Below are 17271 nucleotides of genomic sequence, written 5' to 3'. Positions count from 1 at the left end.
TTCCTGTTAGTAGTCTCTCTAATAAGTTCACAGTTGGAGACAATAATACATATGGTGGATACGTGAACAGACCACTCCACATGGGCAACTACACATTCTATATTGGACTAAAGCCAGTTACTGAGAAGGTGGTTGATTTTACTTCAATTTCCGACTGGCAGGTAAAGATAGGTTAGTATGCATACAGTTTCATATACATATACATGTAGCTTACTATTTCTTCAAGTAACATTGTTTCACCTATTTGCCGGCAGCTATAGATATATGTATGTGTCAATGTCAAATTAAATTTTTTTATAGAAATCCTAGTTTTAGAAAATGCAGTTATTGTGCAAATGATGAATTGGTTCCAAAACAAAGTTCCGGGAAAGTTTATCAGGTAGCGAATTGTTTTTAATCAGCTCAAAAATATCTAAATAAATATATTTTTAGAAAAGTAGTAAATGCCTTTCTGTTGAAAATGATATACATGTATGTATATTCTAACATATTCACATACTATGTAGCAACTATATTTCTTGCTAGTTTTTGTTGTATTTTTGTCATTAGGGAACCCGATTGTTTTTATTCAGCAGGCAAAGATTTAAAATACAATAAAGGAAACTGCTGGTCTCCTTTGCTCTTCACAAGACAGTCAAGCAACAACTCTGAGTGTTAAATTCCTATGAAATACATATTGATATAAATAATATACATCAGTATACATGTAAGATTGGCAATAAACCATATGCAAACATGCGGAGAGTGTGCGCATACAACTCCGCCTTAACAATCGTTTTGCGCTCCTTTTATATCTTTTCTTTCTTTTTAGGCTCCGCCCCTTTTCTTTTGCTCTGCTTTCGGTTTTCTATTACGGTCTTGTCAGTCATCTCGGTGACCGAGCCTTTTCCTGCGGCCGGAAGGCCCGGTTCTGTGACCGTGGTGGTCAGAAGGTTGATCGCTACGGCTCTGGTCACAGGGCTCTGCCATAACAATGCTATGGGAAGAATTTTAAACATTCCACTAGCAAACGCCTTATAAAACTTATTTGTACACTTGCGAAGACTGTCATTCTTGCTATTTTTTGTGTTCTCTAGTCTCTACAGAACCTGTGATAGCACCTGTAACACTAAGAAGTTCAGACTCAGTACTTTTGGAGTGGACAAAACCCGATCGGCTAAAGAAAAAATCTTATGTTATTGGCTATGAGGTAGAGTCCTTCTTTACATTATCATACATGTAGGTCTCTCAGTATTTATTCATCTGAACATTTTTTATATAAATTTACTCTCACCGCTTTAAATTTGTCATTTACCTGTCTTAAACCATCTTATAATCTGTAAACTCCTGATTAATCGAATAAAAAAATATTATTTTATATCTTATATAAATTTTGTCACGTGTCTCATGAGTTCAGATTACCACCATTCCATTTGATTTGGCTAGATCTAATACGGTTGAAATAGTTTTTGTCAATGTGCCTCTGAATGTTTTCCCTGCTCAGTTTCTCAAACAATGACTCATAATTCACAGTTTTTTTATGGACTCCTACTTTTTGGCTCTCATAAGCGTAAGCTGTGTCGCTGCTACACACAATTTGTTTCAGATGTAAATTTTAGTTTAAAGGTTTACTTGCAACAAAATTCACATTACAGTTATTAGGTATCAAAAGGTTCACCATGTCTTACTTTGCTGTGTTGTAGGTGAAAAATATGTGGAAATGTGATTTCAAGCTCCTAAAAGCTAAAAAACTAACAGTTAATCGCAGCCATCACGAAAACGCCGTAGCCTGGAATCTCTTTATTTCGATGACGTACTCACACATTGTGGTTATTGTTTTGACACGTGATATTATCACATGAAACTAAAGGTCAATAAAAGCCTCAATATAAAACGTCTCATAGCAGTTGTTTATGACAAACACTTCGGGTTCTACCGAAAAGCCCGTATCAAATATAGATGCTCGCTACTTTACAGTTTCGTTTCAGCCTGATCTAATCATCTAGTCGTAATCTGATCATGTGACCCATACTTCCTGCCAAATGGGGCGAACAATTTCTGCAGCATTTTTCGACTATCACAGGTAACCAGCAGGCTCATCATGTTAATCAGAGGATGATATGCACTCCTTCCATCCAAGGTTAAAAAATTAAACAAATTTTTTTGGTAGGTTTTAATATATCAGTGCTCAAAGTGACCGCATTACATTAGACGCGTAAGGACCATAGACATGGTTTTATTGATATATTGAAATATATATATACAGTCAAATATGGATAAGCTGCCCTCGGATAGCTCGAACACATGGTTAACCCAAATGGTTTTGTTTGGTCCGTTCCTACGCAATGATAAATTGCTTCAGATAACTCGACCTCAACTTCGTTAACTCGAATAGTTTTTTACCAAAGGCGACCGAGACGGTTGTTATCGCTTTAGAATATCACTTTATTCCAAGCCATAGAGATATACCTCAACTTTTAGTAGTTCGTAGGCTTTGTTATTACCATCATCGGGAAAATATTTGTCAACAAGTTTTCTAAAGGTTAGGTGAAATTTTATTTTTATCAAACATCCCCTTAGCGATGGTCCTTCGAAGGCAAGGAAAAGCAAGGTAACCTTCGCATAAACTTCAAACGAAATCGGCAAAATTGATCTTGGTTAAAACACTCAAAAGAAATAAATGTCTTTTTTTCTGAGCATTTCAACAGCGATCAAGTTTTGCCAATTTTCATCTGAAAACGTCCTGGCAGTCACATCACATAAAACAACAAACAAATCTCAAGTGATAGGAAAATCTTTATACTTTCTGATAAAAAATTTTTAAACTTCCCAGTAGAAGCATTTAATTTGAAGCAAGCCATTTATGCTTTTGATTCATATATAGTTTGTATATGTACATGTATCTACTAATAAATACATGGACTTGTGACAGTGCTCTGATTACTTGAACGCTCTGGTAACTCGAACACTTTCACTCGGTTCCATGAAGTTTTAGCTATCAATGTTTGACTGTATATTGAAAAATTTCGACGAATGAGGTTGCATGAAAGTGTAAACAGAAGCCATCAAGTTCAACTATGTCCCATTTGACCCGCTTTGGAAAAGGATTCCAATCTACAGCGTTTTTGGGATGGCTGCGATTAACTTCGTTTTTGAGCTTTTAAGAGCATGTAATCCCATTTTCACATATCTTGCACTTACAACACAGCAGATGAAGACATGGTGAATATTTTAATACCAAATAACTGTAACATGAATTTTGTTGCAAGCCAACCTTTAAAGTTTTCAAGCTAGCTCGAGTTTGCATGATGCGCATCATCTGTTTATTACTGCAAAAATTTACTTTACCTACTGTATATTGCTAGTTTAGAACAATACTTCTATTTACCAGGTCAGGTTAAGTTTTTTTACTGTATGCTGGTTATTCAATAAATATTGATCAGTTGTGAGAGAAAATTATAAGTTCATCAATATTTGACATAAGTAAAAGAAATTCTCACCTTGCTCGCAGTGTTAGCATATTATTTTTAAAATAGTGATAAAAACCTAAGGTTGTTTTCAAGTTTTACTCTTGTTGCATGCTTTCCACTAAAATTAGCCCTACTTCTCCATGTGTGAGTTTGGTAATATATTTGACAGATTTCATGTTTCATCAGAAACAGTACATACAATCCTGCTGTTAACAATGCGAGTTCGAATGTGACTGGAAATAACTTGTCAGCAAATGTCACATCACTATCTCCTCAAGTTCAGTACAGTTGTCACGTGAGAGCACATTTGTCAAATGGATATGGACAGTGGTCTGAGTATACAGTCTTTTGGACTAAACCAGCAGGTAAAATTTACTATGTACTTCATTTCATATATGAAACAATATTAAATAATTTTACACAAAAACGCTTTTCATGCAGTTTTTAACATTAAGTAACTTGAATGCATGTACACTCCTACATTGTGTAATGGTCGCCAGGACAGCTGCCTTCAAAGCTGCTTCCGATCGATTGTCACCTTTTACTGTCAATGATGCTGACTACCAAGTCCACTTATGCAGTCCGGACAATGACCCTACTAATCTAACGTAGTTTGGTTCTGTGTCCTTGAAACGGATAACGGGCCAAGTCCAAGTAGTTTCCGGGTAATCAGGTTCAGTGAATCAGACTGTTTGTTGCAACTAAAATATGTATATTTATTGTACCAAGGTACAAAACACAACTGCCCTCCATAGAATTTGGGTTCCTTATATCTACAGTCACTAGCGGGTATAGCTCAGGTAAAACTTGCCTCGACACAGCTAAAACTAACTAGAGGCTGTGCCAACCATAGTTCATGTTTTGGGTAAAGCACAGTACTAGTACTACCGTTAATACAATATACAAAAAGTAAAGTCTATATAACTTTTGAGCACAATTTAACATCAATACACTCAATATACTACTGTTATAGTCAAACAAAATACAACACAATTCAAGCACTAAAACGAAACTGTCATCGTTTGTTCTTTGACTCTGGTTCTTTTTCTTAAATCAGCAGCTATCAGAGTCCACTACAATTGTATATGCATTACAAGACTGTATATTCTTATATCAGCAGCTATCAGAGTCCACTACAATTGTATATGCATTACAAGACTGTATATTCTTTTTTTCTACAATAAACCTTTACCATTTTTAACAAAGAAGATTTTGGTGCAAAGGCACATTTAGTGCGTTAGCTAGCTCAGCTTGGGTCTTTAGTCAAAGGCATAGGTGGTACAAGCTTTGACACTGGCTTGTCAGATTTGATGCTTACCTGCCTTTGTGCTACTATAAAGTTCCCATCCAATGATACATGCTCTGATGGCCATTGTCCTGGATAAAGCACCTTCTAACAATAGATTCGCTATCCAGGGGCGGATCTAGGAAAAAAGTGTGTGGTGCAAAATTGGTGTAATATATCTAGAGTGGGAGGGGGTGCGCGCCGCGACCCCTTTACCTGGTCCCGCGCTAGCGGAACTTTTTGAAACTTAGGCATCTTAGAATGAAGGAGAGTTGTGTTTGAGCCCAAAAAATTGTAATCATTTATATGCAGCAAACAACAAGTTTAGAGGTAAAATTTGACGTTAGATATGATTAACTAAATTTGTGTTTTATAATGCTCCTTATACTATGTATATCAAGATTATATGTAAACAGAAAGTTAACAAACATTTATGCAATAAAATAAAATCAAGACAAAATCAATCATAAAACCTCAACAGCCATTTGGTTTGGCTGTGCAGAAATAAGCCATCATTTCTGCAAACCACCATAAAAAATGTTTCGTAGTATTAGCTACATGACAATGCTATTATAAAACAGACATGTTGGGGCATACTTTTTTGAATCGTTGTTTTGTTGTCGAAAAAAATGATCCAAAGTTCGTTTGTGACCTTTCTTTGAGACATTTTGTTTTTAAAGTTGCTTGTAGTACTTCTTTCAAAAAAGTTGTGGCTCAATTAAGGATGTTTATTGGGACCACTCTCATTTGTTTAGAAGCTAAACAAATTCAGGTCAATGTTATTAAAACTGGTTCGTTATAACGAGCTCTACTAGGCCGTTTTTGTTCATTTCCTCCCAAAGCAAGTTCTCAGGGAAATGAATTGTAATTTACTCAATTTTTGATGGATTTAAATCTTTTTTTTTTAATTTTGCCATATGGTGGTGCATTTGCACCATGTGCGTAACAGTAGATCCGCCCCTGCTATCCAAAGCATAAATAGAGTTAAATTGTTTAATTTTCTGTTGAACCAGTTGATGTTATCTACGCAAGCCAGTCTGATTGACCTGTTTAAGCAAAAAATTTGCTACTCAGTTCATCACATGATAGCTAGTATGACCACACAAAATATGTTACATCTATCTGTTGAAATTTTCTGATCTGAAAACACAAAACTGATTTAGAGTGTGCACTGATTTACATACATGTACTTCAAATCTTGTTGTTAGTTTTTCAGATCCGTGTAAAAATACTATACACAGAGCTCTCACATATTTTATCAGGTGTCGGGACATTTTATAATTTTAGCAATTGATTGGAGCTTCTCTGAGCAAAAGCCAGTAGTTAATGACACACTAGTAACTCTAACCCTACCAACACCTCTCAACCGCCAATCACCTCCAGGATATGATAGTTTGTTAATAGCCGTGCAGAAGAAATCCAGGGTAAATAGGGAGCTGAGCAGTGCTGACATAGAGACCAATGAGGACTACTACATTACAGCAGAGTTACCCGTTTCAAGCTTGTCCAATATATTCACAATAGGAGACAAAAATACATATGGCAGCTACGTAAACAAGCCTTTACAGTCTGGCAACTATACATTTTATATTGGATTAAAACCAGTTACTGAAGATGTAGTTGATTTTACTACGTCTCCTTCCTGGCAGATTGAAATAGGTGGGTATTTACCTTTGGTATAGGTAACTATATGTAATACCGTACTATCAACAGTCAGCAGCAGTGTGCACAAATATGTTACAGCTGCATCAACTATTCCTTACAGTTTCTAGAACTTTTCTTGTATCAGTCTTTAAGAGGTTTGCATCAAGAGAGTAGATCTTACAGAAGCCAATTTTTGCTTTAGATGTAAACAAGTATTATTATCAGGTTGTTATAATTTGTTGTTAATTTTTAGTGGCTCCAACTGGAAATCCATTTCAAAGTGCAGTTCTCATTGGAGGCACAGGTGGAGGTCTTGCCATTACTCTGCTTATTGCTTTCATTCTAGTTGTTTTGCTTCTCCGGAAGCGCTCAAGGTAGGTTGATTAATCTGATATAAAATGATAAGTTTTCTCTGCTCTTCATTTGATATTCATTTTTAAGATGTATACCAGTTTTTACATGCTGTTGTAATACTTGTTTACATGCTACATTAGACCACCCTACTGCCTCTGCTTCGGTCAAAAATGAATTGTAAACTATTGGTGTTGCTGTGTATCTGATTATGATGGTATTACACAATAGTCACTGTGTGTTAGCGCTGCTGTGTATCTGATGGTATTACACAATAGGCACTGTGTGTCAGGGCTGCTTTGTATCTGATGGTATTACACAATAGGCACTTTGTGTCAGCGCTGCTTTGTATCTGATGGTATTACACAATAGGCACTGTATGTCAGTGCTGTTGTACATAAACATGATGTGCATGTGATGTTGGCAAAATGTGTGATGCATTCAAACTATAATGCAACCCTCATTAACGTCAATCTATTATTATTATATTTATTTAATCAACTAGCTGCAATTTTATCAAACTTTTGCTGTTTTATATTATATTAGGAAAGGAAGTGAAAAAGCAGTTGGGGCGCAACATACTGGTCTAGAAATGAGCTCTGCCAATGGTAAGTGCTGAGTTTCTATTATTACCTGTTGTTACCTGTTATTTATATAATTAGTTTCACTGAAGAATCTTTGTCATTTGTCTTTTATCTTATTTATTTCTGGCAATGATGCAGTATCTGACTGAGTAAATAACTACCATAATTTGTGGTAACTCGGTGTTTTCTGTACTGTGGTAATGGTAAAGCAATAGATAAGACCTGTATAACCTGCATAAATTTTTACTCTTTTGTTAGTTCAAAATTCAGAGTGTTAACCAACTCTTAGGCTTGTTTAGAGTTATTATTTTTAGTCAAGTTGGTGCACAAATGTGTGTTAACAGTCTTCAATCATAGTCTTTATGTGAAAACTCACTTGCCAAAATAACTGACTCTCTGGAGAGATCTGTATTGTGAATACAGAAATACTCAACACCAATTAGCTGTAAAACAAAGCAATTATTACATTATTGTTTTGAACAATATATTTTTGAGCTCTGGAAGAACTTTTATGAGTATGATATAGCAGACGACCACCTTGATATATGGAACTTCGACTGTTTATTGATTGCACATTTTTACAGCTATAATGAGGCGGTCCCGCCATATTGAAGAAGAAGCTGCTGAACCCTTACTTCATGCTAATGAGGATAAGAATCTCTATGCCAATGTTGGTTTAGGGACTCCCAATACCCCTCCTATCCTTGTCTCTGAACTTCACCTGATGGTTCAGCAGGCTAAGGAAGACAACCCTGACTCCCCGTTTCAAGATGAATATTCAGTAAGCCGTGTGGGACTTTTAGACAAAGTTTTCAAATATACCTCAACATGATAATAAAGATTAATTGATACCTGCCATGTTAATGTCAGATTTTATATGTTGCTTCAAATGTACTTGAGGTTCACAGATGAGTGTAACTCAAAATTATTCCTATCTAGACAACAAAAGAACATATTAAATACATTTACAATTCCCCTCTAATGCCGATTTAACTCAACAGCTTGTAATCAAGTCTGATTGACTATATTTTTATTACCAAGAGAGTTTTGCCCATTTGAGTTTTATAGGTCATTTGTAAGTTTTTTTATCCGAAGTACCGGATTAACACAGGTTTTTTCTTTTAGCAAATACATGTAGGCCATCCAAAGATGGCCTGTAACGATGGGAGAAAGACTGAGAATGTGAACAAGAATCGATTTAAAAACATCATGGCACGTGAGTCCATATTTTTCCGTATCCTCTTTGATTACTAAACATGTATATGCGTGACATCATATAGCATTGCTTGAACCCATGATCTTTGTCACCATGGTTTTCCTGGCTGTGTACATCATACTTTATGTTACTTCTCATCTTGAACTTAGCAATTGCACCTACCGTTACAGACTTGTATATGCATATAGTTCTGGTGAGTTTGCACATTCTTGTTCAATGGTGCAACATATTAGTTAACCATTATCTTCTGTTATGTGTGACTGTCATACTTAATTTAGTAATGCTGATATCTCTCTCCTCTATGACTACTTGTATATCTTACTCTCTTTAGTTTTACTTTCCATATCAGTCCCATTTCTTCATATGCCTTCTTTGTTATTTCTATTTGGAGTGACCTACCCTGTAATGCTAGTTTTACCAGGTTTTTGATTTTATCTTAGGCATTCTGTTATCCTTCTATGTGATGTTCTTGCTGTGTGTTAATTTTAATGTCTATTCATCACAGCGTATTTATTCAGAATGTAATAACTTTCACATCTGCTCAGCTAAAATTTTTCAACTTTAATTTGATTCAAGCTTACACATTTTATTTCATATTTTAAAGATGAACTTCCCAAAATTTTAGTAAATTTCATCAGAACATATCAGTATCTTTACATCATTTGTGATTGTTTTTGATATTTGAGTTGGTCTGATTACCAGGATATTTTAAGATTAAGGTAGATAAAACTTAATCACGGTTAGAACACTCAGATGAAGTAAAAGTGCGATAATGATGTCTATAGTTGTAAAGAGACCGACAGAATAGAGACTCATAATGCTGCAACGTGAATGCAATAGCCAATATTAACTATCGCAATGATAACAAGTAGTGACATTATTTCACACGGATTTTTCTCTCAAACATTTGAATTGGGATCAAGTTTTGTTGGTTTCAATCTTAAATGATCTTGCCAGTCAGATCACCTCAAACATAAAAAACAACTGCGAATGATAGAAAAGTACCGATACTTTTTTGAAAAAATCTATTAAATTTCTGTATAAGTTCACCCTTGAGGTAATGTTCAGTCTATTATTTATCTGGTCGAATTTATTCCTGTTTTACTTTTGTTTTAAGCAATATGACTAGTAACAATGCTGGCTGTGTAGCATGTGAAGCTGTGAATTTTTTTATTTGTATGTTATCTCTCTATAGTTAAATGTAATTATCTCACGTTTGAGTGTTTAGTAGGCTTATTGGACCAGTTGGTTGTCACTGGTTGTAAACTCTGACCTTTCTTCAATTTTTTTGGACACTCCAACTCTGGTGAATCATTTGTAGTAAAATACCAGTGCAGAGCACAGTGGCTGTTGATTTTGAGACTAGATATAGTCTAACCAACATTATTGTTAGTTGTCCTACTACTGACATAACTATAAAATGGTTTATACTGATCTACTCATCGCTATTAACCAGTTTAATGTGAGAGCGTGTTTTTATATCTCGGGGCTTGTGTGTCAGAATAACCATAGCACTAATGTAAAGGATCTCGTGTGACCCTTCACTCCTCCACACTAAGAGAACTAGCCACTTTGAGATGTAATGAGCACATATATTCAACTTGTATAATAGTAATGGTTTTGGAGCTGCATAGCCAATAATATCCAGGTTCCATTGCGACTACACAGTTTGCAAATATGGGAATACCTTGAGACTTTAGTTGTCTAAAGAAAAATGAAAAAGTTGCATGTCTTGTATTTAGCACCCTGGTATCGTTGTTAAACAAGTGTGATTCCCATGTGCCACCTGTCATGATTGTGCGAAGAGTATTGAGTAGCCTTGGATACTTTGATGTAGAACGAGGCAATGTTTTCTGATGCAATGCTTGCGTGCTTTTCATGTCAAAGGTCTGCTTGAGTTTTTATGTTTGTCGAAGAACTGGTTTGCCATTTGTTTCTTCTCACTACCTTCTTCCTGTAGCACGCAGTTCAACCTCTGCACAATGTTATTTCACAGCTCAGAGATCATTTACAACACCTTCATAAATGCTGCGGGTAGTTAAGCATCACAGTAAAACAAAAGCCGTATCTAAAATTAAATTGATATTTTTTCTTTGGTACTTCACCTAAGAGACATGTGAACAGAGGTTTTTTTCTCAATGATATGTGACTTTATAGCTAAATATTCTGCGTACTCTATTCTAAATTAAACTTGGTTAAGTTTTAACAAATCATATATGTTTTTGCTATTTACATATTTTCACGCCATAAGTTTTTACTAATTTATTTTCACTTAGGACATTGTAATAATTCCTGGTTTTCAAACCTTCTAAGTTGGAATTACTGCCGGTATGGAACCACATATATGTATTTGCTCATATTTTACATCTTATGTTGGAGACTTCATATGTTGAGGTAATCCTTAGTAGATGTTAGACTGTATATACGCGTACTTGGGTAATCCATAATACTGAGCTGAAATTCTATGAGAACTATTTTCATATTCACCTTCTCTACTTGTTTTGAATTGTTTAGTCACTCAGGACTCTATCTCTGACATGGTAAAACATCATTTTATTGCTATGTGTTACAGCTGACACTACTAGAGTAAAGCTGACTATAGCCAATGACTCAGACACAGATTATATCAACGCTAACTACATTAAGGTATTATGGTAGACTATTAAAGCTCACTATCCTTATATGGCCAGCTTTTCTAATAACTTATTAGGGATGAGCAGATAGCTCATACAATTTCATAACCTGGTTTTTATGCCTTTACTGAGACTTCACAGATGAAGAGAGATGAGCGCATTCCTACACAATACAAGTAGTTGTGGGTTCATAAAATCTGATATAACTACCAAGTAGTATGAACCTTGCCGAAACGTGTCATTACAGCCTTTTTAAACCACCAAACCTATGTAAGATATGCAGAAAGCTTATAAACTCTGTAATATTTTTGCTCTACATTAGTATGATATAAAAACTGTACCATGATAGTTTCTTTACTTTTACTGTACCCTTGCAGAAACTGTTTAATTCCTTACACAGCTTTCTGTACTCGTTGATTCTGCTTCATCCGTTGCTACTAATACTGCCATTATATCAGATTTCATGATCTGCTCAAGCGTTTTTGATTATCAATGTTTTATATTATATCCTATGTTTTGTCATAAAAAGCCTCCAAAGCTACATTGTCATCTCCTCATGAACTGTAAATAGAAACAGTGAGTGTGAAATATTATAGTTTTAGTATATTTCTGTGATTATTTTTATTTATAAGCCTTTTGATTGGACCCTTTCAAAACGGTGACAGTTTCTCTCTAGAGTTGCGCCCTCCTAACAGTAGAGGTGACATAATTTCTAGATTTGCTTTAATGTATGCCATAGTTTTCTGCTAACTTAAAGCTATCAACCATCTCTATATGATTGCAGGATGCCAAGAAGAGAAATAAATTCATAGCATGCCAAGGTACCCTATCAATTTTAAGCAATATAATTCTTTCTCATATATGTTTGCACATATGTCACACATATCATATTTGACATTTTACCTCTTATAAAGCATTCTCATGAACTCAATAATATGATATTGACTCGCATTCATTCTACAGTCAAACCTTCATTTTCGACCATAATACATTCCAAAAGCCTGTTTGAAAAACGAATTGTTCTAAATAAAAAACTATTTTTTTCGTATTATTTTGTATATAAACTACATGTATTGGTTCCATTCATCAAGTGCTTTCTTTTTAATGGCAGCCATAATTACATTGGTGTCCGTATACTATTATATTGTTACCAAGGAGCTAATATAGTGCTAGCCACTATTGTATTGGTGTCCACATACTATTATATTGTTACCAATGAGCTAATATAGTACTAGCCACTATTGTATTGGTATCCATATACTATTATATTGTTACCAATGAGCTAATATAGTACTAGCCACTATTGTATTGGTATCCATATACTATTATATTGTTACCAATGAGCAAATATAGTGCTAGCCACTATCGTATTGGTGTCCATATACTATTATATTGTTACCAATAAGCTAATGTAGTACTAACCACTATTGTATTGATGTCCATATACTATTATATTGTTACCAATGAGCTAATATAGTACTAGCCACTATTGTATTGGTATCCATATACTATTATATTGTTACCAATGAGCTAATATAGTACTAGCCACTATTGTATTGGTGTCCATATACTATTATATTGTTACCAATAAGCTAATGTAGTGCTAGCCACTATTGTATTGGTATCCATATAATATTATATTGTTACCAATGAGCTAATGTAGTACTAACCACATATTATTGTATTGGTATCGATGTAGTGTTTTTGTTAACTATGTGATGTCGTAACTCCGCTCACTCTCTATTATTATGTTATCTCAAAAGCAGAATATGCAGTCAATGACATTTGTTTCTCCTATTTAAGTGATTGTGTTTACACATTTGTCAAACACTTGAATTTAAATGTTGATCAATGTTTCAAAAGCTTGTTTATGTACTTAACTTTAGTAGTTGTTCCTCTTGCATGTATTGGCTTCTCTGGTCATCCTACCAGGTCCGATTGACCGGACTATTGAAGACATGTGGAGGATGATTCATGATACCAATTCTTCTACTATTGTTATGTTGACGAATCCAGTGGAGGCCAACAAGGTACGACAGACGACCTTCAGAATATGCTTTAATTAGATGAATAATTGGCGTTGCATGCGTAATAAAAAAGGTTTTTGCACGGAAAATTAATTTTTATTTAACATACAGCATTTGCCATACTAACATTTATATGAAGGTATTGAAGCTAGCTGACACCAACTATTGTCATTTCCACACCACCATCAAATAAACAAATGGCGCCTTATGCATTTTTAAATTGGTGGCTTCAGTAGACATATCAACCCCCAAAATTCCATACAATGTGTAATATCTCAAAAGACTTGATTTTTGTATATGAATTTTGTTATATTAAAATATAATTCCTTTAAAATTTTGTATCATAAAAAAAGATGTTTTGCGCAGTTCAAAAAATATACAGACAAAATAAGACAATGGTAAATATGTTTTAATATAAAACAATTAGCAGGCAATGGATAGATCATGTTTTTTCTACTAAAATGATTGCAATAAAAATATTTGATACTGAATAAAAATCATGAATATACAAAATGAATTAATAGTAATAATCAGTAGGTAGAAGTGTGCGAATAAAAATGATTACTGTTGCTGTAGAAGCTATCCAATGAAATTTTGAATGTAGCGATACTGGTACAAATGTAAAAATGAGGTATCGGAATAAAATACATCATTGAGACATGCGAGAGTAACCGATGTTCTTGGTGTGGCCAAATGAAAAGATAATGTAAATCACAAATTCGTGGAATTTGAAAAAAATTGTGTGAAAGAATACATAAAACAAATTCTATTATGGGCTTTTATGATGAACAAGCGCAAATAACTCGATACTCATCTGTTTAGGAAAGGAAATTGTGTATGTTATTGTGCTATACCCATATTAAATTAAAAAATGGCAATATTTATACAAACAACCATGTTTTAAACAGCAATATTTATACAAACAACCATGTTTTAAATGAAACGGGAATATTTATACAAACAACCATGTTTTAAATGAAATGGCAATATTTATACAAACAACCATGTTTTAAATGAAACGGGAATATTTATACAAACATCCATGTTTTAAATGAAATGGCAATATTTATACAAACAACCATGTTTTAAATGAAATGGCATTATTTTTACAAACAACCATGTTTTAAATGAAATGGCAATATTTATACAAACAACCATGTTTTAAATGAAACAGCAATATTTATACAAACAACCATGTTTTAAATGAAATGGCAATATTTATACAAACAACCATGTTTTAAATGAAATGGCAATATTTATACAAACAACCATGTTTTAAATGAAATGGCATTATTTATACAAACAACCATGTTTTAAATGAAATGGCATCATTTATACAAACAACCATGTTTTAAATGAAACTGATTAAATATAGTTATAAAGAAAACTAGTTTTAATTAAAATAAATAAATTATGTAAAAGCTGTAGATAAAAAAAAGAGGTAAAGTTTTGTTCATTATCAATAATTGTGGCCATTGCAAGCTAAGATCCAGGAGTGCTAGTATTTTTGCAAGCGCTGCACAAGTATGTGGCCAAATAATTCATGGCACAGCAACCTGGAGGCTCCAAGTTCAAATCCTTGTGATGGTCATTTTTAGTTCATAAGACTTTATGGCTACAGCTTGACAGACGAATGACAGATAAACACTGATATTTATGTATATATTTATATATATATATTTATATATATATATGTAGGTATCTTGATAAAAAATGGAATTAAACTAGATGAGTGTTTCTTCATAAGTTTTGCTTTGCTGCAGTTTAGAGACAACTTGTGTCAAGCCATTGAGAGTAATTGAGTAATATGTTTTTTCTTTCTGGAATAGGCCAAATGCTCTATCTACTATCCAGAGGGAGAGATTTCTTGTGAAGTATTTGGGAGGTTTGAGGTGAGGCTGGTGGAAGAACAAAGATTTGCTGAGTACACCATCAGAAAACTCGAGTACACTTTTGGAGAAGTAGGTGCCACCTGTCCATTCCCCTACTACATCTTAAGTCTGTGTCTCGTAGTGTGTTCGGTCGTTCACTGTTCGCGCTTACGTAAATTCTAGCCTAATAATGAATTCCTGATATATATTTCTTTTCTCATGGAGCCGAGTATATATCGAAATATTTACCTTACAAACAGCAATAATAATTCCTTTGAAACTTCTTTATCCTTACCACTTTTTGCAGAATATGTTCAATGACATGTTTCCAAAATAGAAATATAGGTAATTGCTTAGGAGTGAAAATGAGACTTCTAGGTTGATATACTTAGTTGATTTAGGGTAACAGGTTGTCTGGTGCTAGACGACTAATAATTGCACAAGGATGCAAACTGATTTATTTTATGTCTATCTCAAGTGTCTCTGCCAAAGCTTTTCTTTACGCTATATTTTGTTTGTCATTCTAACCTTTATCATTGTTTCAGTATAACTTACAGCACTTGCTATTTCAAAGTGGCAAATTGATAAGCGGTGATGTCTTGCCTTTACATAATAAAACTAACAGAAAGATTAGATGAGTCTATAGGTGTATAATGATAACAGTACAGCCATTTTCATCTTTTACAACTACTGTAGTTATATAGAGCTACAGTTTGGGGTTTTTTATTCTGGTTACAAGTTCAAACAGGTTAATTTTTCATTTTGTGAATACCTTCTAAAGGAAATGGCTCACTGCGACAATGTTTATTGAGTGCTTGCATGACATTTTAAGGTTGTATAATTATGCACAATGAATATTATTACAACAAAACATTGAAAAGGTAGGTACAACTGCTTCCAAACTAATCAGAAGGAGCTAAATAGATTCAGATGACGGTTACAACAAGGGAAGTCTAAAAAAGGTATCAAGTTCTAGAAAATGACAGAAGATCAGTAGCGTACAGATCATGTTTTTCTCAAAGCAAAATACATTCAACAATTTCTTTTGGTGTACAACAGCCTAACATGCTGAGCAATTATGTTTTTAGAGAACAAGGGCAGTCCGACTTTTTCACTTTACCGCATGGCCTGAACATGGAGTTCCAACTACTGCTGGGTTACTGGACTTCAGGCACAGAGTCAAACAGGAAATGGCTATTAATGCAGCTCCTACAATAGTACACTGCAGGTGAGTACGAGCACTAGTATTTTAATAGGTGTATCCATCCTCAATATCTTCCTGTCCCCCGCTTCTAAAATAGTTTACGAACTTGATCTGCTTTTAACCTTTTACCCTCAGAATAAAGCATTTAATTATTTCTAAGGCGCTCTCCGCGATCTTAATGTAATCTAATGTAATTCTACTCATATATCTGCTTTTAGTGCAGGTGTTGGAAGAACTGGGACATTCATTGCTCTAGATCTGCTGATTGAAGAGGCAATGAACCAACCTAAAAAATCACAATCAAAAGTGAATGTGGTGGCTTGTGTTCATAGAATGAGATTGCAGAGGCCTAAAATGATTAAAACTGTGGTATGATTTTTCGGAGATCTGAGATGACAATTTCTTTTAGTATGGTCGAAAAACATTTGGGGTAATGTGGGGATATATATTGATCACCTCTGGTCAGTTTCAGCATTAGTACCTGCCTACATGATTCAACATTAGGACCAGTTACCTTGTGCAAACCTTCATAAATGTCGCATTTCATTCCTGTCTTTAGGTCTGTAATTACCCAGAATGCCATTCAGACAGCGACATGTCCACCATTTGTAAAATTTAAATGTGCATAAAACACAGTTGAAGCTTTGAGAGTTTTACAAGTGGTTTCAGGCATCAAGGTTAAGTCAAATTAAAAGTGATTTAGGGTCAAAAGATGATATTTGTTAAAAATAGTTAATTGTCAACTGTTTATCCTATTTGTTATTATAGCTTGGTCAAGTTCAGTAGTAGGTCAGGGAATTTTATGTCAAAATTCATCTAGAATATTTTACGTTTGAGAGATCCTGTTGTATGATTAGTTAGAATGTTCATTTCGTTGCCTATCCTGTTTCACTGTTTTAGCATAAGTTAGCTTTTGCATCGTGTATTTATGGATATCTCTGCGGGTATGTTTCAGGAGCAATATGCGTTTCTCTATGAGGTGCTGGTAGAAGCTCTTGTCTGTGGAG

Source organism: Watersipora subatra, chromosome 1 (genome assembly GCF_963576615.1).
Source record: "Watersipora subatra chromosome 1, tzWatSuba1.1, whole genome shotgun sequence".
In the NCBI taxonomy this organism is placed as follows: Eukaryota; Metazoa; Bryozoa; class Gymnolaemata; order Cheilostomatida; family Watersiporidae; genus Watersipora; species Watersipora subatra.
Note: the sequence above shows the minus strand (reverse complement) of the source record.